At 39.3% G+C, this 25,141-nt stretch overlaps 1 pseudogene; it reads left to right on the top strand.

The window, feature by feature from the left end:
• The window catches only part of LOC129557401 (frizzled-3-like), a 929,688-nt pseudogene that overhangs the window by 877,992 nt on the left and 26,555 nt on the right, over nucleotides 1-25,141 (top strand).

Here is a 25,141-nt window from a genome sequence, read left to right as displayed (position 1 = left end):
GCTTTTCCAGTGGTCGTGTATGGATGTGAGAGTTGGACTGTGAAGAAAGCTGAGCGCTGAAGAATGATGCTTTTGACCTGTGGTGTTGGAGAAGACTCTTGAGAGTCCCTTGGACTGCAAGGAGATTGAACCAGTCCATCCTAAAGGAGATCAGTCGTGGGTATTCACTGGACGGACTGATGTTGAAGCTGAAACTCCAATACTTTGGCCACCCGATGCGAAGAGCTGACTCATTGGAAAAGACCCTGATGCTGGGAAAGATTGAGGGCAGGAGGAGAAGGGGACGACAGAGGACGAGATGGTTGGATGACATCCTCGACTCTATGGACATGGATTTGGGTGGACTCTGGGAGTTGGTGATGGACAGGGAGGCCTGGCCTGCTGCGGTTCATGGGGTCGCACAGAGTCGCACACGACTGACGCGACTTAGCAGCAGCAGCAAAATGGTGATATGCTGTCATTCTTCATTTCTCAGCTAGAATACTTTAAACTGAAACTTTCTCATTTTGATTATTGGACTGTTGAGTTACTCATGTTCAGTTTATATAAAAGTGACAATAAATATGCAACTGTTCTCCTTTGTTAGTTTTTAGGATAATAAATTGATTCATCTTTCAAAAGTGACTAATGAGATCTTTCTCCTTTCAAATATCGTTGTTCTCCTTTCAAGTATCATTATGAACTCATGGATTTTTATCATATTTTATGCGTTTGAGTCCACTGCAGTTGTTATTTTGTTGTGGCTGAATCTGTTCTGTTTTTGGTAGTGAGCACCTCTTCAAGATAGCTCCTAAGTGTTTTTGACACTACCCTAGTGGTTTCTGATAGCTTCCTTGCTGTCTGGTATGATCCAACCTTATTTCATAAAATTCTGCCTCAGAACTTGAATTATCACTTTCTTTAGGGAGTGCTGGTTCCTTTTAGTTGGAGAGAATTTTCACGGATTTTTACAGACTGCTATCTGGGTGCTATGCTTATTGATACTAGGTAAGTAATTTATAGGTCTCATCAAAGATGGAGCTAGGAAATAACTTTTTTTAAAAAAGACAGTGCAGCATGAGTTTATACTGATAACTTGTTTTTATTTAATATTTTAGAATTCTTGTTTCTTCTCGTGCCAAAAGCTTATGATATACAGACATTACTTAATTTCAGAATTATATCAGTATCGTTAAAGAAAGCACTGTAAGGTTTCTTTGTATTTCTTATGTCCTTAGGATGTATTTCACCAAGGATGTGCAGTCAGATTACTGTGTTTTAGAGTTAAGTAGTCCTCTGTTTGGTTTAACTCAATACACAGTTTAGGTGTGTTTTTCATTTTGATTTTGAGTAACGACTTAAAATGTTTTTTGTTTAAATTTATTTTATAATCGTGTTTAAAAACTTAATGTATACGACAAGGTACATTCAGAGGAGTCTAGTTTCTGGACTGTGTTTGTGCTTAGTCACTTATCGTGTCTGACTCTTTGAGACCCAATGGACTGTAGCCTATTAAGCTCCTCTGTCCACAGGGATTCTCCAGGCAAGAATACTGGAGTGGGTAGTCATGCCCTACTTCAAGGGATCTTCCCAACCCAGGGATCAAACTCAGGCCTCCCGAATTTCAAGCAAATTCTTTACCATCTGAGCCACCAGGGAAGCCCATGAATACTGGAGTGGATAGCCTATCCTTTCTCCAAGGGATCTTCCTGACCCAGGAACTGAACCGGAGTCTGCAGGTGGATTCTTTACCAGCTGAATCCTAACCTTCTTCTTTCCTTCCCTTGGGGGTAGTTGTTTTTTAAAAGCTTTTTGTTTATCCTTCCATTAAAAATTATAGTAATTATAGAAAATGTCTGTATAATATCTCTATATAGCTATATGTTGTTTCACGCTCTTTTGATATAGTGTCATACTCTTTGTTTTCTCTACCTTGTTTTTTTACTTAACAATATGTCCTAGGCTATTTCATAGTAGCACTTATAGATAATGTTCCTCAGAATTTTTTTTTAAACTGTGGCCAAATATACATGTTGCACTAGTGGTAAAGAAAACGACTGCCAATGCAAGAGGTGTGGGTTCAATCCTAGGGTCCGGGAGATCCCCTGGAGGAGGACATGGCTTCCCAATCAAGTATTCTTGCCTGGAGAATCCAATGGACAGAGGAGTGTGATAGGTTACAATCCATAGTGTTGCAAAGAGTTGGAGATGACCGAAGTGACTTAGCATGCATGTACGCAAAATATATATAACATAAAATTTACCATTTGAACCTTTTCTTGTTTGTTTTTTGGCGTACCGTGCAGCTTGTGGGATCTTAATTCCTCAACCAGGGATTGAACCCAGTTCCCAGCACTGAAAGTTCGGAGTCCTAACCATGAGACCACCAAGGAATTCCCCCATTCCAATCATTTTTAAGTGTGCAGTTCAGTGGCATTCAGTACAGTCACCTTGGTATGTCATTACCACTATCCTTCTTGAGCACTTTTTCAGCCTCTGCAACTGAAACACTATACCTGCTAAACAATAATTCCCTGTTCTCCCCTCCCCTCAACCTTCAGCGGCCACTGTTCTGCTTTTTTTCTTTCTCTCTGAGTTTGACGACTCCAGTACCTCATATAAGTGAAATCATAAAATATTTGTCCATTTGTGATTGGCTTATTTCACTTAGCACACTGTCTTCACGATTCATCCATGTTGTAACAAGTGTCGGAATTCCCTTCCTTTTTAAGGCTGAATAATATTTCATTGTATATTTATGCCCAACGTTTAGTTTAATCATTCGTTTATCAGACTCTTGAGTTCCTTCCACCTTTTGGCTATTATGAATATAACTGCTAAGAGTACAGATGTATACATATTTGTTCCAGTCTTTGCTTTAAGTTTTTTTGGGGTATTCCCAGAAGTGAAATTTCAGGATAGCATGATAATCCTGTTTAGTTTGTTGAGGAACCGCTGAACTGTTTTGTATAGCAGCTGCTCCATTTTACGTTCTTGCTAGCGATGCACAAGGGTTCCAGTATCTCTCCATCCTCACCAACACTAGTTATTTTCTGGGTTCTTGTTTTGGAGTGATAGCCGCTGTATTGGGTACGATCTTGTCCTCATTTTTTAGTTCAGGTCCTGCTGAAGGACATTTGCTTTTGAAAGCAGAACTTGCTGTTGAGGTCCTTATTCATCTTTGTAGGGCCAGCAGCTAACATAGTGCCTCACACATAGTAACTGCTAAATAAATGTTTGAGTGAGTTAATGCACTTCATAAACTGTGAATTCTGGAAGAGGTGGTAGTCAGTCGTGGTTGTGTTGTAGAGGTGTCCCTCAGCACATGATCTCCTGGAACTGTCAATAGTTGTGGGTTTGTTGGGGTTGGTAATGGTAGTCCTGACAGGAGTACCAAAGATACCACTGTCCTGTGAACACCAGTGTTTTCCTTTGCCCTTATTTTTTTTTTTTTTTTGGAGTGGGGAAAGGTCAAAGTGACTTGAAGCTTTCAACATTATGTATTTAAACTTGTAAGTAGTATAGTAAAATAAAGGAATCAAAAAACCAGCTTTCTTATCTCTAGACCTCTCATTCTCTTTCTGCCTAAATAATCTCATCTCCATCTTTGCCTGTCAAATTCTAATGGTTGTACTTGATGTATCCCTCCAGGCTTCTCTGTCCATGGAATTTCCCAGGCAGGAATATTGGAGTGGGTTTGCCATTTCCTCCTCTAGGGAATCTCTCCAACCCCAGGATTGAACCAGCATCTCCTGCTTGGCAGGTGGATTCTTTACTACTGAGCCACCAGGGAAGCCAAATTTGATACATTAATTAATAGGAAAAAATAGGAATAGATAATAAAATAATGTATGTGGTATCATCCTGTTTTTGTTGAAGAAAAGAAGTGTATTCATGTTCATGTAGAGTAAGTGATCTGGAAAGATTTTTGTCAAGACCAGCAGTGATTGTTCTTGAATTAACATGATTTATTTGTGTTTTCTGTGTTTTTCATTTAATGTTTGTGTTTTCTGATTTTTTTGCAAAAAACACATTGTGTTTTTAAAATAGTAAAATTAGTACGGAAACTTTATATTTAAAAATCCCAGCTGTCCTTTTTTGTCTAGCTCCCAGTTAAAGTGTCTCAGACTTAGTATTTATTAAATATGTTTTTATCTGAATGACTGAAACTTCAGGAAGAACTTGGTAAATGCCATAAATAGGCATATAGTGCTCAGAGGATTCAAAAGAGAAAGGATCATGTGTGGAAAGGATAAGTTGCAGATTGTTTGAATTGACCTTGAAAGGCAGGGTTTTGTTGTGTGTGTGTGTTTTTTTTTAAGAGGATACTATAATTTAATACCCCTTTGTACCAGTGATTAACATCTTGTGGATAAGCATTTGCAGAAATGAAATTTTTTTGACTGTATTTATTCTTGAAATTCATGGCTTATATTTTTAGGATACATGCATTATCAGGCAGACTGACTTATTATCTTCTCTTTCGGTTAGTATTAATAAGGTGGTTTTCCCTAAGCAAACAACAGCCTGGTGAAGTTGATTGAAGAGCCCATCGTGTGACAGGGAAATCAGCCAGGAACTAGGAAACTTCTAAATTGAAAAACGTGAAAAATACACACGTAGTGGAGAATTAATTGCATTTAGTTATTTCTGACTTTAGGAAAAAAAAACTTTTAACAGTTTAATTGATTTTCTTACATTTTAGATCACTGCACCAGGGGCAGATTCATGTCAATGTATGGCAAAACCAATACAATAATATAAAGTAATTAGCCTCCAATTGAAATAAATAAAAGAAAAAAAAAGAATGCCTTAAAATGCTTATTTTAAATTAAAGTATTAATTCTGATGAATTTGGTTTGTAAAGTTCTATCTTTTGAGACAGACTATAATTCATAACCATTCATGATACTTGAAATGCTAACAGTTTTACTTCCTAAAGAAAAGTCAAATTTTATGGGCTGCTTCAGGAGCTCCCCTTTGACCTGAGATAAATATACTCCTGTGATAAAGTCATATTTCTGCAAACTAGCTCACTGAACTAATATTGGGAAGTATTTAATATGCTGTCATAAGACATTAACAAAATAAATTTGTAAAAGAAAAGCAAATCTATGGGACTAAAGGTATTTTACAAACGTGGAATATATATATATATGTATAAATAAAGTAATTCTTAAAATTTTAGACCTTTTCTCTGTACAATTTTATTCTTAGAAAAAAGTTTTTAAAGTTCTTCTTTTACATCACTTAAAATTATTCTATTTAAAAGTAATTTCTTACTCTAATTTGGATCTAAAATGAAATGAATACCATTTTTGAATTTTCAAGGCCGTTCCACATTTGGTTTCACATTTAGTGAATTTAGTCATAATATTCCCAAACCCAGTAGGATACAGTCTCTGTGGTTATCAGGCCCTTTGTAGAGTGACAGAGATTGGCATTCTGATTCTCATGAATCAAATTTTGGCCTTGGACTCTGTTCCCCTTTCACACTCCTTGCTAAGCTTGGGCTGTTGCTGTGCTTGAAGGCTTGTCAGCAGGAATGGAAATTTCAAAGAAGAAAGAGAATCGGAGCACAAAGACTTGGTTGATTTGAATTTGAGCAAATAGAAGGATCCCTGTCTTGCACCTTTGTTGAAGAAGCCAGGAATTTAATTTTAGAAAGTTATTTTTCAGTTTGTAAACTTCGTATACCCTGGTCTTAATTTAGTGAATAAAAGTACTGCAGCTTAAGGGAGTACTCAGTAAGAATCTTTTAAAAGTTTTATCAGCTGAAGATTCTTTTTTCCTCATTAATAGAGCTTTGAGAGTCTGTGTTCCTGATATATATTCTCAACTTGGCAGTATGCTGGCTAACTCATTTAATTTTTACTTTGCTGAAGTTAAAAATTGTTAGAGTTATAATCAGGGCAGTTTGCTTATTTGAAAAAAATGAACGCTTTTTGTTTTTACATAACTCTGCTGAGGTATGATGTGTATACAGTTAACTGTACCCATTTAACAGTGTTCAGCTTGCATTTTGACAGAAATATATATCTGTGAAGCCATCATCACTATCAAGATAGCATACATGTCCATCACCTCAAAAGCTTCCTGGGGATCGTCCCTGTGGCTCAGACAGTAAAGAATCTGCCTGCAATGCAGGAAGGAGACCCAGGTTCGACCCCTGGATCGGGAAGATCCTCTGGAGAAGGGAATGGCAATCCACTCCAGTATTGTTGCGTGGAGAATCCCGTGGACAGAGCCTGGTGGGCCACAGTCCGTGGGGTCGCAGAGTCTGACACGACTGAGCGACTAACAGTATTACACTACAGAAGCTTCCCTATGCCCATTGTAGTCCACCCCTCTGAGTTGCCTCCCTGCTGTAAACAACCACTGATCTGCTTTCTGTCACTGTGTGTTAGTGTTCATTTTCTAGAGTTTTATATTAATGTACATGTAGTATCTACTTTTTTATATCTGGTTTCTTTCACCCAGAGTCGTGATGTAGAGATTAATGCATGTTTTCTTTTGCTTTTTTAAAAACACCATTCCAGTTGACTCACTTGGTAGTTGAGCACAGGGAATTGAGCAGGGTTCCTCGTGCCCATCCAATAGGCCTTCTGCAGCTTTCTTAATTTGTAACTCTTTCCTAATCTCTTTTTAAGCTGTCATTTACTAGGTGCTGTATCCTATTTTATATATTCTTATTTGTATATATTGTTGTTTGGTCGCTAAGTTGTGTCCGACTCTTTGCCACCCCATGGACTGTAGCATGCCAGGCTTCCCTGTCCTTCGCCATCTCCTAGAATTTGCTCAAACTCATCTCCATTGAGTCTGTGATGCCATCCAATCGTCTCATCCTCTGTCATTTCCTTCTCCTCCTACCCTCAGTCTTTCCCAGCATCAGGGTCTTTTCCAGTGAGTCGGCTCTTCACATCAGGTGGCCAAAGTGTTGGAGCTTCAGCATCAGTCCTTGCGGTGAATATTCAGGGTTGATTCCCTTTAGGATGGACTGGACTGGTTTGATCTCCTTAATGCATCTATATATATTAACACCATTTTATAGAGGAAAAGCTGACATTTAGAGAGGTTACAGAGAACAAACTGGTTAATAAACTCAAGGGCTCTGGATAAGAATGCCACGGTTTAAATCTTGGGACTGTCTTTGTAACTATGTGATCTTTGGTGAGGTTCTTAACTTTCTATGTCTTCTTTTCTTCACATTTATTATAAAATGGTGTGACTGATTATAGTACCTCCCTTATGGGATTGTTGAGAAGATTAAGTTAGGTGTGTGAAGCACTTACAACACTGCCCAGCCTTTAGTAAGTGTCCATAAATGCTAGCTGAGATACAGCACAAGATACTTCTAGCTAGTGAGTGACAAAAGCATAAACTTAAAGCCTTATACTCAGTGCTGGCAGCACAAAATAGTGATTCAAGTCAATTTTAAAATTCATGATGGTGCTCACAAATGGAGGTTTTACTACCATGGTGACATGTCAGTATCAGCTTAGCTGGTGTTGTACGGTTGGGGACTGAGTGGGTCTGAGGCTGACTTAGGGCATGCACATGCTTGCATGCATGATGTCTACACATGTATCAGCTGTGAATATAATGCAGTTTTAAGCTTTGGAGTGGTTTTTTTTTTTGTTTTTTTTTTGTTTTTTTTTTTTTTTGGTGGCACTGGGTCTTCGTTGCTGTGCACAGTCTTTCTCTAGTTGTGGATTAAGAGCTTCTCTGATGCAGTGGCTTCTCTTGTTTCAGGGCACAGGCTCTAAAGTGCATAGGCTTCAGTAGTCATGGAACGTGGGCTTAATAGTTGCAACTTGCAGTCTCCAGAGCTCGGGCTCATTAGTTGTGGCCCACTGGCTCAGTAGCCCTGTGGCATGTGGGATCTTCCCAGACCAGGGATTGAACTGGTGTCCCTTGCATTTCAAGGTGGATTCTTAACCACTGGGCCACCAGGGAATCCCTAAACTTTAAAATAGTTATAGACTCACAGGGAGAAGGCAATGGCAACCCACTCCAGTACTCTTGCCTGGAAAATCCCATGGACGGAGGAGCCTGGTGGGCTGCAGCCCATGGGGTGGCTAAGAGTCAGACACGACTGAGTGACTTCACTTTCCCTTTTTACTTTCATGCATTGGAGAAGGAAATGGCAACCCACTCCAGTGTTCTTGCCTGGAGAATCCCAGGGACGGGGGAGTCTGGTGGGCTGCCATCTATGGGGGTCGCACACGGTCGAACACGACTGAAGCAACTTAGCAGCAGCAGCAGCTCAGGAAGTTTAAGTAGTGTAGAAATTCTATATACTGTAGCTAGTTTCACCAGGGGCTTGGAGGGGGCGGTGTCTTGCTATCTTATGTAGTTATTAGTATCAAAACTGAGACGTTGGACTTCCCTAGTGGTCAAGTGGTTAAAAATCCTCTTGGCAGTACAGGGGACACCAGTTTGATCCCCGATCCAGGACGATCCCACGTGCCTCGGGACAGCTAAGCCCATGTACCACAACTACTGAAGCCTCTATGCCCTAGAGCCTGTGTTCTGCAACAAGAGAAACCACTGCAATGAGAAGCCTACACAATGCAACTAGAGAGTAGCCCCGACTCACTGCAGCTAGAGAAAGCCTGCACTCAGCAATGAAGACCCAGCATAGCCAAATAAATAAATAAAAAACTTTAAAGGCACAGGTGATCTAAAAAAAAAAGGAAAGTAATCATTGGTATATTCTTTAGCACTTTATCATATTTCACCAGTTTTTACATGTACTCATTTTTGTGTCTGTATATGCACATGTACATGTATTTTTATTGTCTGTGCATTTTTATCACATGTATATGTTCATGTAGCCATCACTTTGGTTAAGATACTGTGGAAATTCCCTGGCAGTCCAGTGGTTAGGATACTGTGCTTCCACTGCAGGGGGCAGGAGTTCGGATCCCTCTTCGGGGATCTGAGATCCCACAAGACCTGCAGCGTGGCAAAAAGAAAACAAAACACCAAAACGATACAGAACTGTTTTTATCACCACATCTTTCTGTGCTTCCTTTCTCCCTACCACCCTTTCCTATTCCCAGGCAACGACTAATTTGTTCTCTGTCCCTATACTTTTGTCATTTCAAGAATGTTATATAAATAAAATCATACAGTATATAATCTTTTGAGATTGACTGTTTTCATTTAGCATAATACCCTTGAGAGCCATCCAGTTTGTTTCATGTACCAGTCGTGACTGTTTTTAATTGCTGAGTACTATTCCGGTATAGACATGTTCTGCGGTTTGTTTAATCATCCACTGAAGGATACTGAGTTGTTTCCAGCTTTTTGCTATTACAAATAAAGCTGCTGTGAACAATCATATACAGGTTTTTGTGCAGACATAAATTTTCCTTTTGGGTAAATAAATGCCCAGGAGTGTGATTGCTGGGTTATATGATAAGCATGTGTTTGAGTTTTTAAGAAACTACTCAATTATTTTCCGTAGAGGTTCTACCGTTTTACATTCTACCAGCAGTGTATGAGAGTCGTACGTTCTCAGCATTCTTACCACCATTTGGTATTTGCACGTTTTTATTCAGCTTTTCTCAAATGATGTGGTATCTTACGTGATTTCAATTTGCATTCCCCTTATGGCTAATAATATTGGACATCTTTTCATGTGCCATTCATATATCTTCTTTGATCAAATGTCTGTTCATGGCTATTGTTCATTTTCAGTTGAATTGTTTTTGACTTTTGAGCTTTGAGAGTTCTTTATATATTCTAGATACAAATCCTTTGTTGGAAATGTAGTTAGTAAATAGCTTATTCTCGTCTATAGCTTGCTTTTTCATCCTTTTAACAAATCTAGGAGAATAGAAGTCTTAAATTTTAACAAAGTCCAGTTTACCAAGGTTTTTTCTTTTGGAGAGTGCGTGTTTGGTGTCGTTTATAAGAACTCTTCAGTTGGTCTGCAAATTCTCTGAAGTTTTATAACTTTATGTCTCACATCTAAATATATGATCAATTTTGAGTTAACTTGTATAAAGTAAGTTTCATATTTTTGCCACTAGCTTCCTCGCTATTTATTGGAGAGGCTCTCTATCCTTACACTATTGAACTGCTTTTGTTTCTTCCTCAAAAATCCTTTATCTGTCCTTGTATAGATTTATATTTGGGTTCTCTATTCTGACCTGTTGATATTTGCATCTGTTTCACCACCAATACCACAGTGTCTTGATTTTTGTTAGCTATACAGTAAATCTTAAAATTGGATAGTAAGATTTTTCCCACTTTTTTTTTTCAAAAGTGTTTCATTTATTCTACTTTTTTTTCATATAAAATCTAGAATAAACTTGTCTTTAACTACTAAAAGTGTTACTGGATTGTGACAGAAATGTTACTAAATCTAGAGGTCAGATGTTGAATCTCCAATCCATAAACAGCGTTGTTGTGGATTGACTTGAGTCCCCCTGAAAAGTGAAAGTGTTAGCCGCTTGGTCGTGTCTGACTCTCTGTGACCCCATGGACTATAACCCGTCAGGCTCCTCTCTGCATGGAATTCTCTCCAAGGAAGAATACTGGAGTAGGTAACCAGTCCCTTGTCCAAGGGATCTTCCCGATCCAGGGCTTGCACCTGGGTCTCCCGCATTGCAGGCAGATCCTTTGCTGTCTGAGCCATCAGCGGAGTCCCTTGAGTGCCCCTAATAAGCCCTAACCTCCAGTACCTCAGAATGTGACCTTATCTGAAAATAGGGTCATTCTCAATGTTATTAGTTAAAACAGATGTATACTGATGTAGTGAGGGACTCCTGTTCCAATATGACAGGTGTCCTTAGAAAAGGCCATTTTAGACGCAGGTGTGCACAGAGGGTTGATGCGTGTAGAGGCATGGAGAGAATCCTGTGTGAAGCTTAGGCGTGTTTTGCCACGAGCCAAGGAGCAGCTAGAAGCTGAGAAAGATACCTGGAACATATCTTTCCCTATCACCTTTAGAGGCAGTATGGCTCTGCCAGCACCTTGGTCTCAGACTTTTAGCTTTCAGAAATGTGACACAATCAATTTCTGTTGCTTAAGCCACTCAGTTTGAGGGACTTTGTTACAACAGCCCTGCTGCTGCTGCTAAGTCACTTCAGTCGTGTCTGACTCTGTGCGACCCCATAGACGGCAGCCCACCAGGCTCCCCCGTCCCTGGGATTCTCCAGGCAAGGACACTGAAGTGGGTTGCCATTTCCTGCTCCAATGAGTGAAAGTGAAAAGTCAAAGTGAAGTCGCTCAGTTGTGTCTGACCCTTAGCGACCCCATGGACTGCAGCCCACCAGGCTCCTCCATCCATGGGATTTTCTAGGCAAGAGTACTGGAGTGGCTTGCCATTGCTTTCTCAGACAACAGCCCTAGCAGACTAATAAAACATATATCTGTTCATTTATTTATATCTTCCTTTCAGCACAGAAGCCGTATGTGTTTTGTTAAGTATATACCCAGGTGTTTCTTTTTTAAAAAATAAATGGGATTATAAATGTATTGTTTTAATTTTGTTTCTGCATGTTCAATAGATATAAAAGCACAATTGTATACAGACATTCATTTTCTAGGTGTGTTTTTCTTGTATTCTGCAACCTTGTTGAACTTACTCATTCTAGGACTAATAAATTTTATTAGTTTTTTGTTGTTGTGACTAATTTAAACATTTTTTTTTGTGATTCCTTGGGATGTTCTACGTAGACAGTAATGTCACATGCAAATAGGGACAGTTTTCTTTTTCCAGTCTCTACACTTTTTGTTTCCTTTTCTTGTTTTGTGCTGATGGGACTTCTAGGACTCTGCTGAATATGAGTGGTGGGACTAGGCATTCTTCCCTTGTTTCCAATGTTGAAGATAGAAATCCAGTCTTTCACCACAAAGTATGATGTTTACCGTAGGGTTTTTGTATATATACTTTGTCAAGTTGAAGAAGTTACTTTCTATATCTAGTCTGCTGAAAACTTTTAAAATCATGAATGCTTTTTCAGCATCATTTGGTATGATCGTGTGATTTTTCTCTTTGTTATGTTAGCCTGTTGATTTGGTGGATTACATTGATGTTGGAATATTGAACCAGCTTTGGATTTCTGGAAGAAATCCTACTAAGTTGTGGTGTCGTATAATGCTTTTAATATATTTTTGGACTTGATTTCCTACTATTTTATGAAGGATTTTTGCATTTTTTAAGGGGGTGGTGAAAGAGGAGAGTGAAAAGGTTGGCTTGAAGCTCAACATTCAGAAAACAAAGATCATGGCATCTGGTCCCATCACTTCATGGGAAATAGATGGAAAAACAGTGGAAACAGTGTCAGACTTTGTTTTTTGGGCTCCAAAATCACTGCAGATGCTGATTGCAGCCATGAAATTAAAAGACGCTTGCTCCTTGGAAGGAAAGTTATGACCAACCTTGATAGTATATTAAAAAGCAGAGACATTACTTTGCTGACCAAGGTCCGTCTAGTCAAGGCAATGGTTTTTCCCGTGGTCATGTATGGATGTGAGAGTTGGACTGTGAAGAAAGCTGATCGCCGAAGAATCGATGCTTTTGAACTGTGGTGTTGGAGAAGACTCTTGAGAGTCCCTTATACTGCAAGGAGATCCAACCAGTCCATTCTAAAGGAGATCAATCCTGGATGTTCATTGGAGGGACTGATGCTAAAGCTGAAACTCCAATACTTTGGGCACCTCATGAGACGAGTTGACTCACTGGAAAAGACTCTGATGCTGGGAAAGGTTGGGGGCGGGAGGAGAAGGGGACGACGGAGAATGAGATGGCTGGATGGCATCACCGACTCTGTGGACATGAGTTTGAGTGTACTCCGGGAGTTGGTGATGGACAGGGAGGCCTGGCGTGCTGTGATTCATGGGGTCGCGGAGAGTCGGACACGACTGAGCGACTGAACTGAACTGACTGATTAGTCTACAGTTTTCATCTTTTGTATTATCTTTGTTGGGCTTCCTTGGTGACTCAGAAAGTAAAGACTCTGCCTGCAATGCAGGAGACACAGGTTCAATCCCTAGGTCAGGAAAATCCCCTGGAGAAGGTCATGGCATCCCACTCCAGTATTCTTGCCTGGAGCTTTCCATGGACAGAGGAGACTCTCGGGCTACAGTCCATGAGATTGCAAAGAGTCAGATATGACTGAGCGACTGACACACTTTTGTTTTGCTTTAATATTAAAGAATTCTTCTGTGTATTCTTGCCACCTCTTCTTAATATCTTCTTCTTCTGTTAGGTCCGTACCATTTCTGTCCTTTATTGAGCCCATCTTTGTATGAAATGTTCCCTTGGTATCTCCAGTTTTCTTGAAGAGATCTCTAGTCTTTCCCATTCTAATGTTTTCCTCTATTTCTTTGCACTGATCACTGAGGAAGGCTTTCTTATCTTTCCTTGCTGTTCTTTGGAATAGCAAGATTGTTTGGCTCCATAGCAAGATTGTTTGGCCACCTGATGGGAAGAACTGACTCATTGGGAAAGACCCTAATACTGGGAAAGGTTGAAGGCGGGAGGAGAAGGGGATGACAGAGGATGAGATGGTTGGATGGCATCACCAACTCAGTGGACATGAGTTTAAGTAAACTCTGTGAATTGGTGATGGACAGGGATACCTGGCTTGTTGCTATCTACGGGGTCTCAAAGAGTTGGACACAACTGAGCAACTGAACTGAACTGAATATTAAGTAATACGAAGTTCACAGAATTTGTTCACATTAGTTCTCTGCTGTTTTCTGGAAGAGATTGTGTAGAATTGGTATTCTTTTAAAATTGTTAGATTTTTACCAATGAAAGCATCAGGCCTGAATATCTTTTTTCAGATTTTAAACTACAAATTCAATTTGTCGAATAGTTATAGGACTGTTCAGATTATCAGTTTCATCTTGGGTGAGTTTTGGTAGTCTGACTTATGAAGAATTGGTCTACTTCATCTAACTTGTCTGGTTTATATGCATAGAGTTGTTTGTAATATTACTTATATATTTTTAGCATTTTTATTGGAAAGTGAAAGTTAGTTTTGGCTGTGCTGGGTTGTCATTGCTGCGTGCAGTCTTTCCCTGGTTGCAGAGTGTGGGGCTACTCTTTGTTTTAGGTTTTTCATTGTGCTGGCTTCTCTTGTTGGAGAGCCTGGGCTTTAGAGTGTGGGCTTCAGTAGTTGTGGCACACAGGCATGTCACCCTGAAGCATGAGGGATCTTCCTGGACCAGGGATCGAACCTGCATCCCCTGTATTGGCAGGCGGATTCTTAACCACTGGGCACTAGAGAAAGCCTTCCTTGTTCTAGTTTTAATGTCGGTCCAGTCTCTGGTTATACCCTCTTTTTCATTCTTGATATTGGTTAAGTTGTGTTTCTCTGTCTTTTTAAGTCATTCGTCCTAGAACCCTATCAATTGTACTGAAGTTTTCAAAGAACCATCTCTTGGGTTGAGTGATATTTAAAAAAAAAAAAAATGATTTTCTGATTTCAGTGTCATTGACTTCTCTTCTTTATTATTTCCTTTCCTTTGCTTGCTTTTGCTTTATTTTGCTCTTTTTGGTAATTATGAATAACACTACTCTGTTATGAACATTCATACGCACATTTTTGCTTCAGTTCAGGTCAGTCGCTCAGTCGTGTCTGACTCTTTGCAACCCCATGGACTGTAGCTTGCCAGGCCTCCCTGTCCATCACCAACTCCCAGAGCTTGCTCAAACTCCTGTGCATTTAGTCGATGATGCCATCCAACCATCTCATCCTCTGTCGTCCCCTTCTCCTCCCGCCTTCAGTCTTTTTCAGCATCAGGGTCTTTCCCCATGAGTCAGTTCTTCCCATCAGGTAGCTAAAGTATTGGAGTTTCAGCTTCAGCATCACTCCTTCCAATGAGTATTCAGGACTGATTTCCTTTATGATAGAGTGGTTTGATCTCCTTTCTGTCCAAGAGACTCTCAAGAGTCTTCTCCAACACCACAGTTCAAAAGCATCAATTCTTTGGCACTCAGCTTTCTTTATAGTTCAACTCTCGCATCCATACATGACTACCAGAAAACCCATAGCTTTGACTAGACAGACCTTTGTTGGCAAGTGATGTCTCTGCTTTTTAATGTGTCATCTAGGATGGTCATAACTTTTCTTCCAAGGAGCAAGTGTCTTTTAATTTCATGGCTGCAGTCACCATCTGCAGTGATTTGGGAGCCCCCCAAAATAGTCTCTCACGGTTTCCAATGTTTCCCTGTCTATTTGCCATGAAGTGATGGGACTGGATGTCGTGGTCTTAGTTTTCTGAATGTTGTGTTTTAAGCCAAGTGTTTTTGTTTGTTTTGTTTTTTTACAGTCCAGGTCTTTATTTTTACACCCATCAGGCCATGAATTCATAGGGAATGGGTGGGCTCCAACAGTTCGGGTTCCTTTCCATAAGTCCTCACAAAGTGTGCTTCTCTGGGTGGAGCAGGCTGGCGCTTCAGCTGAACCCAAGTCCCTTTCTCTTTGGCTTCCTTCTTTTTCTGATCGTTTTCCTTCACACGTTTCAGAAAGCTATCTCAGCTCTTAGAGTGCTTAATATGCTCAATACGCAGATTAATTCTCTTGGCAAGAATCTTGCCCTTAACTTGTTTGCTTACAATGATGCCAACAGCATGCTGGGTGACACTGTTGACTCTCCCAGTTTTGCCATGGTAACATTTGTGGGGCATTCCTTGTTGAACAGTACACATTCCCTTGATATCTACAATATGCCCCTTCTTGTAGATTCGCATGTATGTGGCCAAAGGAACAACTCTGTGTTTTCTAAAAGGCCTAGAGAACATGTAACGGGTGTCTCCTCTTTCCCTTTGTGTTGGTCGTTTTGGCGAATTAGCTTGAGGAGCCGGGGGAGAGATAGAAGGCAGCGGGAGAAGCCGGACTTTTTCATGCTCCTCTTTCACTGTCATCCAGAGGCTCTTTGGTTCTTTGCTTTCTGCCATAAGGGTCGTGTCATCTGCACATCCGAGGTTATTGATATTTCTCCCGGCAGTCTTGAGTCCGGCTTGTGCTTTGTGCAGTCTGGCATTTCGCATGATGTACTCTGCATATAAGTTAAATAAGCAGGATTATTTTTGCTTAGACAGGAGTTAAAGTTATTTGGGGTAATTCCTAGGAGTGGAATTGCAGGGTCATGTGACAGTTTTATGTTTAACTGCTTGAATAGTCGTCAAACTGTTTTCCATAGTGGTTGCCTCATTTTGCATTCCTGTCAGCAAATTTTTTTTGTACCTAGTCCAGCAATCTTCCTCTCTTATGTAGTCGGTAGTTCATTTATATATAATGCAATTGGTGAGGTACTTGGGTTAAATCTGCCATCTTGTTATTCGATTTCAATGTTTCCAAACTCTCTTTCTTTTTCTCTCTCCTGTCTTGACTTCTTTTGTATTGCTGTATTTCTCTGATTACCTAGTTAGTTGTGCATTCTTTTATTGCTTACCCCAGAAATTAGGATATGTACTCTTGACTTACAATAGTCTAATAAAAATAACAACTTTGGTCACTCTCCCATTAGTGTTCCTCTGACCCCTGTCTTTATCATTTTATTATTCAGTTCAGTTCCATAATTATTTCATATTTTATATGTCTTTAAGGCATTATGTTTTGTTTTTACAGAGAATATTCATTTCTATTTTCCCACACATTCACCTCCTTTGTGGCTTTTAATTTCTTTTGAATTTTCATCTTAGATTACTTTTATCTTTTAGTGTAGGTTTGGGCCAGTAATTTTTCTGGTTTTGTCTGTCTGAAAATGTCTTTACTTTGCCTTCACTTATTAAAGGGTATTTCTGCTGACCATAGTATTGTGGTGAGCAGTTGTTTTCTCTTAGTTCTCTGAATAAGTCATTCTGTTGTTTTCCAGCATTCCAAAGTCCAGCAGTAGTTGTTCTGTTGAAGGTAAGGTATCTTTTTTCCCCTCACTGGTTGTTTTTCTGATATTTTTCGTTGGTTTTCCACAGTTTAAATGTGATATGCTTAGGTGTATTTTTTTTGTATGTATTCTTCTGGGGATCTGCATACCTGTTTGAATCTATAGAAAAGTGAGACTGAAGTCGCTCAGTCATGTCCGACTCATTGTGACCCCATTGACTGTAGCCTACCAGGCTCCTCTGTCCATGGGATTTTCCATGCAAGAGTACTGGAGCGGGTTGCCAGATCTATGGGTTGTCTTTAATCAGTTTTGACAAATTCTTGACCATCATCTTTGTTATACATTGCCTCTGTTCCTTCTTTCTTCCCTCTTTTGAGGTTGCAGTTATGTATATCCTAAAGATTTTCATGTGTTTTACACATCTACTATGTTTTTTTTCTGTATTTTTCAGTAGGTTTTGGTCTGTGTGCTTCTGGTTTGGATATTTTCTATTGCCTTGTTTTCCATTTTGCCAGTTCTTTCTTCTGGTATATCCGATGAGCTCTTTACATCATCATTTATGTATTTCACTTACAGAATTTCCATTTGGTCCTTCTTATGATTGATTCCAATTGTCTGGAATTCTTCATCTTTTATTTTCTCACACATATTTCCCATGTACCATCTTGGGACTGAGCTGAGTTGAGGCTGGGTTTCAGTTTTGACCGGCCTCTGCCTCCCTGTCATTTGCCCCCACTGCTGACATGTGGTCACTCAGGGGAGGGGCTTCCAGCTGCAAGTGAGTTATGCCCATTTCCCCTAGCTGGACTTGAGCCTCTAATTTATGTTTCCTCATACTGATAACACTGGCAAAATCTCCACTCTGCTTTTCAGAGGCTTTGTGCTTAGCTTCCTAACCTCCTGCTCTATGCATCTCCAGAATTTTTAAATATCTTGAAGGGAAAATTAGCTCTGTGTCAGGCCCAAACCTCGGAACTTCCCTGTTCACCCATCTGCCCCTTTTGTTTTGAATTTTGTCTGTAGTCTTTTTTTTTTTTCCTTCTAATTTTTATTTTATATTGGAGCATCATCGATTCACAGTATTGTGTTAGTTTCAGGGGGTACAGCAAGGTGACTCAGTTATATATACACATGTACTGTCTATGGTCTTTCACGACTACCAGAACCCTGCTGGTTTCTTGGTTCTCTAGCATCAGCCTAGGCAAAACTTGTGTCTCATTCTCTTGCCTTACGCCCAGGTTCAGCAGATACCTCCTTGGAGAAGTGGCCGCACTTATCGGGCCACCTCTGCATGCTTCCCTGCTCTCTGATTCCTGGTCTGTCTAGTTCTTTTCCTTCAGTAGTTCTCTAGTAGCCTTCAAGAGATACTTTAAAACTTTTCCTATATTTTGAAGTTGTTCTTGATGGGAACATTGATTTAATTTAAAGTTATTCATTTAAAATGATTTCTTCATGCTTGGAGTGGTGATTGCATATAGTTTGTTATATGTTATTATATATAAATATATATTTATTATATATAGTGTATATATATACTATTATATGTAGCGTTATTTTATATATTACTATATACTATATAGTAATAGTGATAAGAAGTGGTAAAGTGATCGTCCCATATAGTTATGTATCAGTTATCACACCTCTTACACAGTTAACTTCTTTGAACACCAGTTTCTCTAAGTGACGCTCGGTTTTGTGACTGGGTTGTGTATAGAAGGCTTCTGGAAAATGTTTTATATCAATGTAGAAATAAATTGATTGAGTCTTAGTGGAAAGACCTTGTGGTGAGACTATGTTATGAGGTAAAAGTCAGCAATGACTCTGAAACCGATTATATAAACATGTGAAAAAAATATTTGGTAGTCAAAAGACCAGATGTACATTTCTTGGGATAATTGATCCCTTCTTGTGGTTATGATGATAATTTTAGTATGGTTTTATGCTTGGGGCCACTATTTTTTCTTTTTGTTTCCATAATATCAGCTTACAATGTTAGCTCTGTTTATATCATGTGCTTTCAGAGTTCAAAAAACTCTACTGTGTGTTTTTAAATTTTGCTTTTAATGTAAAAAGAACAGAAAAATATGAGACCAAAGTGATATCTCTTCCTTTACCTCCCACCTCAAAATGTGTACTACTGTGTATAACGACTGTTCTTTCTCTCCTACCCTCTCCTTTCATTTTTTGTCCTCCTCTCCTATTAATATATGTTAGTTGACAAAAATACAGAAATTGAAGTACATAAGAAAAACTAATTTGAAATCTCTTGTAATCCCATTACCAAGCAGTAATCAGGTTTCTGAGCATTTGACACGTATCTTTTGTAGGTTTTTCTATGTAAAATGGACTTTATGTATTGTTATTTGTCGTTTTCAGCCAGGCCTTTTCATTAATATCACCTGGAATAATTAAAATATCCGTATAGATTCTGCAATACACCTCATACTTAACCAAATCAGAATCTCTAGGGGTAGGGTGAAGAGGGTTTTGTTGAAAAACACAAAAACTTCCCTTCAGAAGATTTTAATTGCGTTCAGAAATCTTCTAAAACAGAAAAAAGAGGAATATTGCCATATTACATGTGAAGAAAACTTTGACTTGTATACAACTCTCCATCTAATCATTTGGTTTGGACTTTTTCCGGCCATTCCGCCCTGGAGTGAATTTGGACTGCTCTCGGGATTTCCACCGTCTCTCTCTGTGCCGCTATCTGTGTGGAGTACGGACGTGTCACCCTTCCCTGCCGCAGGCTGTCAGTGGGCTCACAGTGAGTGCGCGAAGCTCAGGGAGCTGTTTGGTGTTCCTTGGCCTGAAGATATGGAATGCAGTAGGTGCGAAAATCATAGATTTTTCATGGACCGTTGCTTCTTTTGCAGCATATTTAAAATTATTTGTCTTCTAGTTCATCAGTTTTTAAGAACTTTTCCAAGTGTGTATATTACTTATAATTTTGAACAGACGTTTCATGCCTCAGAGCTGTTAATTTCCTTAGGAATTTGGAATGAAATGAAAAAGGTGGAAAATGAAAAACATTTTTGTGAAGAAAATTTTAAAGTAATTAAGAAAAACATAATCAAGATATTGATTATTTGATATCTTTCCCTTACAGTTTTTTTTTATGGTTATAAAAGTAATGCCATTTATAAAAGATTAGAAGATATAGAGAACATAATCATTTGTTGCCTCATTATTAAATATCTTTAATGATTTAATGGGACTCGAATATCTTTATGATTTCGGTGTTATTGACTACAGTAGTTCTGTCATTTCTGTTTTTCTTCCTTTTTTTCAATTTTGTTTTTTTGACCATGCAACATGTGGGATCTTAGTTCCTTGATCAGAGATAGAACCCGTGGCCTCTGCACTGGAAGCACGGAGTCAACCACTGCACTGCCAGGAAAGTCCCTTGGTTCTGTTTTACTGTCATGTATTAACATGCCCAGACCCAGAAAATGTCAGATATTTTTCAAATCACTTCCAATATATAGATTGTAAGCATTTCCTAAAGGTTTGAGGACATTTACCTGACAGTCTTATAGATTTGTTTAGGAGAACATAATTGTTAGTAATAACGTGTATGGTAGTAATACTGCATTTTTTAATACTATAATGTTGTGCCTTTTCGTGTTCTTAAATGTTTCAAGGATAAAGCATAGATGAATACCTATAAGACTCTTACTGTCTAGCTTTGTCCAATAATATTTTTCAGTGTTCGCTTCAGACTTTTTTTTTTTTTTTTTTGTCCACACCCAAAATCCCACATGGCTTGCAGGATCTTAGTTCCCCCAACTAAGGATGGAACCTGGGGCCCAGACAGTGAGAATACCAAGTCCTAACCATTGGACCACCAGGGAATGCCCCAGATTTCTTTTTTAAAGAAATAAAACAGTACAGGTAGAGTTGAAGATTCCTTCGTTAGTATCCATCTTGATTTCATTTCCCTCTTTTCTCCCCAGAGATGAGATCATCATTGTGTTGAATTTGTCGTTAGTTCTTCTTATGTTTGTGTTTATACTCTTACTGTACATCACAAGCATATCCATAAGCAACATTCTATACTTTTTTACGTTCCATATATATATATATATAAATATATAATGTTGTACATGTATCTGTGTTTATATCTGTATCTGTTGTTTATATTTGTTAGTCTGGTTCTTTCCTTTTAATTGCTGTGTAATGGCCAATTGTGTTAATACTACTATCTGGAGTTACTTAGCCATCTTCTACTGTGGTCATTTAAGTTATTTCCAAGGGTTTGCTATTATGGGCAGTGCTGCACAGAACACTTTTTTCCTCTTTCATGTTTAAAATTAATTTTATTTGTCATCTGTCAATAGCCCTTGGAGATAGGTAAAAAGCCCACGTTGTTACTGTCATTTGATAGATGGAGAAACTTAAAACATGTGTTAGTTACTTGTAGTCAGTTCACTGACAGTTGGCTTTCTTTTATGTATCTACTCTGTTTTTCACCTATTTGACATACTCTCTTGTCTAGACCCACCCATCAAACCAGTCATACACTGTCTCCCCAAAACCTTATAATATTTATCGTTCCTCTTTTAGAAATCTAAATTTATTGGTATTTATAACAACAGTTATGAATTACCTCGTCAGGAATCCTATTTTATATTTTGTGTCTGACTCCTATTGTTTAATGGTCTCTTTATTTTAATAGATTATGTACAGCTATAGAAATATCATTATGATCTCTGTTTTGATAGTGTTAAATCTGTTTTATGTCCTCAGTATTTTGCCTGGAATTGCCCAACTCTGAATTCTTCCTTAAATTCTGACAAACTGATCTTTCACAATAACCTTTCATTCTTCCACATCTCTCATATCCTTGTTCATACTGTAGCTGTTCTTCAGTTTTAGGGATACCCCAGAGTTTGGGGGTTTACTCTCACCTTTCCTAATAGCTCCCTTCCCTATCTCATTTCTTTTCTTTCTTAGGTTAAGCTTTGTTGTCTGTCACATAAAATAGTACTTTTGCTAACAATGTCAACTTATTCTGACTACTGCGCTTGTTCAGATCTCTAGCTGGACCAATTCAACTAATTTCTTACAAATTAATTATGCTGTATATTTAATTATTTAAACCATAGCAACTCCTTTTATATTATTACAGTCCAGATTCTATCATTGTTTTATTATATTTGCTTTATCACATCTGTCCATCCCTCTACTGCTCTACTAATCTACATTATTGTTTGAGTGTATTTTAAAAATAAAATAGAGACAACAGTTACTGTCCTCACAAATATTTTATCAGATCCTTCACCAAACATTTGTCTATAGTTATTTTTTTTTCCTTATGTTTAAAACTTTACAAGGAAATGCACAGATCTAAAGATAGCACCTGAGTTTTGATAAAAACCTGCAACTTAGAAAGCCAAATCCTTAGAAGGGTGTAGCACTGGATCATTACCATTGCCTCACGCTCTCATGCTCCTTGCTAGTCAGCCCATGTCTGTGCCATCCTCTGGAGGCAACTGCTGTTTAGCATCCTTCCTAGATGATCGCTGTGTGTATTCTAGAGCTTCATACAAATGAAGCCATACGGTTATAACTGTCACTGTGCTTGAGTTAAGTGTGCTCTTCTTTGCTCTGTTTTCAAGAATCATTAATGGTTTTGTGTTCATTAATAGTTCTTTCCTTTTTCTTGTCTTCCATTGTATAGATTACTGTATTTTGCTTATCCATTCTCCTGTTGTTATACAGTTTAAATCATAGCCGCTCTATTTGCTTTTTGTCTTCAGTCAGTTCCCAGTGTGGTCGACGGGAAAGTTTCTATTCATTCTCCTCAGCACTTATGCGAAATCTATGTCACTCACTTCAAACCTATATTTCATTTCACCGTCATTCCGTATGTGACCCTTACTCCCCTCAACCTCAGTCTGTCCTCCTCTCCTGAAAATCACTTCAGCATTTTGTACAAACTATTGTGGTCTGCTACATCTCAGTCCAGTCCTTCTCAATTTCCTTTCTTGCATCTTCTTCTTCCTGGTGCTTCTTAGCAATCTGTTTCTTTTTGATTCTACATGCTTCCTTTGGATAATTTCATCTCACTGATTTTAACTGTTCCTCACACGCTGATGCCTCCTAAATCCAAATCTATAGCCTTGTCATCTTTCTGTTAAGTTCCAAATCTGCCTAACAAGGAGCCATTGGATATCCTAACCTGAATTTGTCTCAAGTGCCTCAACTTCGACATGTCTAAAATTGATTTTACTCTTTGCTCATTTTTTTTTAATTCCTAGAAGGCATATTCCTCCTTCATTGACCCAAGCTCCCACATCCAATCAGTTGTAGATTCTGTTGCTTTTATTTAACTAATTTCACAGCTGTCTCATTCTCACTGCCTTATCTGGTTTTAGTTATGGCTCATCAGATATCTCTGCTCTCAATTTTGTACAGCTCAAATGTCTTCCATACTCCTTCTAGTCATCTTCTTAATTAACTTGTATGTGGGGTGAGCGCTCAGTCATGTAGAACTCTTTGAGACCCCATGGACTATATATATAGCCTACCAGACTCCTCTGTCCACGCATGAAATTTTCCAGGCAAGAATATTGGAGTGGGTTGCCATTTCCTTCTCCAGGGGATCTTTCCGACCCCAGGATCGAACCCACGTCTCTTGTGTCTCCTGCAGTAGCAGGCAGGTTCTTTACCAGGTGAGCCACCAGGGAAGCTGTTACTTTGGGTAAGGGCTATATGAAGATATTTAGTCAACAGTCATCCATTCAGCAAATATCAATTGGATGTCTTCCATGTGCTCAACTGGAGAAGGCAGTGGCAACCCACTCCAGTACTCTTGCCTGGAAAATCCCATGGGCGGAGGAGCCTGGTAGGCTGCAGTCCATGGGGTCACTAAGAGTCGGACACAGCTGAGTGACTTCATTTTCACTTTTTACTTTCATGCATTGGAGAAGGAAATGGCAGCCCACTCCAGTGTTCTTGCCTGGAGAGTCCCAGGGACGGGGGTAACCCTAGTGGGCTGCCGTCTGTGGGGTTGCACAGAGCCGGACATGACTGAAGTGACTTAGCAGCAGCAGCAGCAGCGTGTGCTAGACACTATTCCAGATAGTGGAGATGAGTAGTGAACAAAACGTGGTCTGTTCTTATGGAGCTACAGTTCTAGTGTTGGCTGTAATGGTAGGATATAGATAAGCAGAAAATGTCAGATAGCAGTGACTGCCAATAAGAAAGAATAGAGTTAGGTGACAGTGAAACAGTGTGGAGACATTAGGGAAGTCCTTTTTAATATGGAGACAGTGTGACAGGGACGTGAATGAAACGAGAGAACAAATGATACAGATATCTCGGGAAGATCAGTCCAGGCAGAGGAATCAGAGCAACAAGTGCAGAGGCTCTGAAGTGGAAGCATGCTGGTTATATTCACAGAACAACGGGGACACCACAGAGGCTCGAGCCGTGTAAGGGAGAAGGGAAGGAAATTCGATCAGAAAGCACTGGGGTTGGGAGGTGTCTTTAGAGCTCCTTTATGGAATTTGGATTTGATTCTGAGTGAGTTAGAAGCTGTTGAGCAGAAAAGACATGATCATGAGCACAGGGGTGGCATGTCTTTAAAGGATCACCCTGGTTCTTGTGTACAAATGGATATGAACTGGAAGCCACTCCAGAAATCCAAGGATGAGGTACTAATCGCTCAAACTGGGTGGACGCTGTGGAGGACGTGGAAAGTGGTCAGATTCTAGATAGGTTGCAAAGTCGAATGACAAGAAGTGCTGGTAGGTTGTGAGGTGGATACGCAGAAGCATCTTCAAGGAGGATCCCAAGGGTTTCGGCCTGAGCAACCAGAAGAGTGGGATTACCATTTGTGAAAATGGAGAAACTAAGGAGTAGAAATCAAGAGTTTGGTTTTGGAAGGATTGGAAAGGAAGGAGTGGGTCTGTGGTGAGTTGGCAGTTGGATGTACAGATATGTCCATTGATATGTTTATGTCAGTGTTTACACACACACGCATACACATGTTTCTGAAAGTGCTTGCCTCTTCGTGCCCCAGCAATACTACACACACCCTGTTCGAACCTCTGTGCCTTTGCTCGCATTTTTTGTTAGAATACTGATGGCCGTACTGCCAGTACAGGCAAATACTGATTCAAAAATCCTGTGTTGAGGGACTGACATGAAGTCTTTGATAATTTTGATTGCTTCATACGTCTTGCTGCTGTATCTTGTATTGTGTTTACAAGTTTGTGCCTTCTTTTGAACTCAAGGATATAGTGTTGTTTTGGTGTTTTTCTTTTAAAGCCCTGGCTTATTGCAGAGTTCTAATAAATGC

The sequence above is a fragment of the Moschus berezovskii genome, chromosome 26 (assembly GCF_049115385.1).
Source record: "Moschus berezovskii isolate FMDL1 chromosome 26, NW_MosBer_1.0, whole genome shotgun sequence".
NCBI classification, from domain to species: domain Eukaryota; kingdom Metazoa; phylum Chordata; class Mammalia; order Artiodactyla; family Moschidae; genus Moschus; species Moschus berezovskii.
Note: the sequence above shows the minus strand (reverse complement) of the source record. Positions and strands in the feature narration are given on the sequence as shown.